Below are 2,118 nucleotides of genomic sequence, written 5' to 3' on the forward strand. Positions count from 1 at the left end.
TTTTACCTGCTCGGGACGAGCAGAACTAAGCTTGGGGATGCTGATACGTCTCCAACGTATCGATAATTTCTTATGTTCCATGCTACTTTATTGATGATATCTACATGTTTTATGCACATTATATGTCGTATTTACGCATTTTCTGGAACTAACCTATTAACGAGATGCCGAAGTGCCAGTTCCTGTTTTCTGCTGTTTTTGGTTTCAGAAATCCTAGTAACGAAATATTCTCGGAATTGGACGAAATCACCGCCCAGGTTCCTATTTTGCACGGAAGCATCCAGAACACCCGAGAGCCGCCAGAGGGGGGCCCTGTGGGCCCCAGATGACATGGTGGCGCGGCCAGGGCCTGGGCCGCGCCCCCCTATGGTGTGGGCGCCCCTTCGACCCTCCTGCGCCGCCTCTTCGCCTATATAAAGCCCTCGCATCGAAAACCCTTACGGAGGAAGCCACGATACGAGAAAAGTTCCGGAGCCGCCGCCATCGCGAAGCCAAGATGCGGGGGACAGGAGTCTCTGTTCCGGCACCCTGCCGGAGCGGGGAAGTGCCCCGGAAGGCTTCTCCATCGACACCGCTGCCATCTCCACCGCCATCTTCATCACCGCTGCTGCTCCCATGAAGAGGGAGTAGTTCTCCATCGAGGCTCGGGGCTGTACCGGTAGCTATGTGGTTAATCTCTCTCCTATGTACTTCAATACAATGATCTCATGAGCTGCCTTACATGATTGAGATTCATATGAGTTTTGTATCACTACTATCTATGTGCTACTCTAGCAAAGTTATTAAAGTAGTTCTATTCCTCCCTGCACGTGTGTAAAGGTGACGAGTGCGTGCACCGTGTTAGTACTTGGTTTATGCTATGATCATGATCTCTTGTAGATTGCGAAGTTAACTATTGCTATGATAATATTGATGTGATCTATTCCTCCTACATATGCATGAAGGTGACAGTGTGCATGCTATGCTAGTACTTGGTTTAGTCGTTTTGATCTATCTTACACTTAAGGTTACTTAAACATGAGCATTATTGTGGAGCTTGTTAACTCCGGCATTGAGGGTTCGTGTAATCCTACGCAATGTGTTCATCATCCAACAAAAGTGTAGAATATGCATTTATCTATTCTGTTATGTGATCAATGTTGAGAGTGTCCACTAGTGAAAGTGTAATCCCTAGGCCTTGTTCCTAAATACTGCTGAGTTACTACTGCTTGTTTCTTGTTTTACTCGTGTTACTACTGCTTGCAATACTACCACCATCAACTACACGCCTGACAAGCTATTTTACGGCACCATTGCTACTGCTCATATATATTCATACCACCTGTATTTCACTATCTCTTCGCCGAACTAGTGCACCTATTAGGTGTGTTGGGGACACAAGAGACTTCTTGCTTTGTGGTTGCAGGGTTGCATGAGAGGGATATCTTTGACCTCTTCCTCCCTGAGTTCGATAAACCTTGGGTGATCCACTTAAGGGAAAACTTGCTGCTGTTCTACAAACCTCTGCACTTGGAGGCCCAACACTGTCTACAGGAAAGGAGGGGGAACGTAGACATCAGGGACGTGGAGGAGAAGGTGAAGTGGAGGAAAAGTGGGAGAAGGATGCCGTCGAATTTCAAATTCCTGCCTAACAATTCAGTGGCGCATATGCAGTTGGTGCGTCAGAGAATATTTTTTACAATTTTTTATTTTTGCAGGAAAAATTCTTGACTTTGCCATAACTTTTTGTTCTTTTCTAATTTGCCGATTCTACAAATTTTAGAACGGCCAACGGCCGTTGAATTAGGATGTAACTTTTTCTCCCAGTCAATTTGATATATTGTGCGTATTTTTCCGACTTTGTATTCCGACTTTGTATGCAACCAGAAAATCCGTTTTACTTTTTTCTACACTTTGTTTGCAAAAAAAGTTGAAATTCAAATTTGTTAATTTTCCCTACAAGTATACCACTTAATATAAGTACAGTTCAAAGGATTTTTTTTTTGAAGTTTTTGCAACTTTCTGTGATTTTTTGAACACTAAAAATGCGATCCATGGGGGGAGGGGGTGTGCGTGGTCGGTTGGAAAAACTTGTGTGGCCCATGTGGCCACATGCTCCACAGATAACATGCTTCTTTA

Source organism: Lolium rigidum, chromosome 1 (genome assembly GCF_022539505.1).
Source record: "Lolium rigidum isolate FL_2022 chromosome 1, APGP_CSIRO_Lrig_0.1, whole genome shotgun sequence".
Classification (NCBI taxonomy): Eukaryota; Viridiplantae; Streptophyta; class Magnoliopsida; order Poales; family Poaceae; genus Lolium; species Lolium rigidum.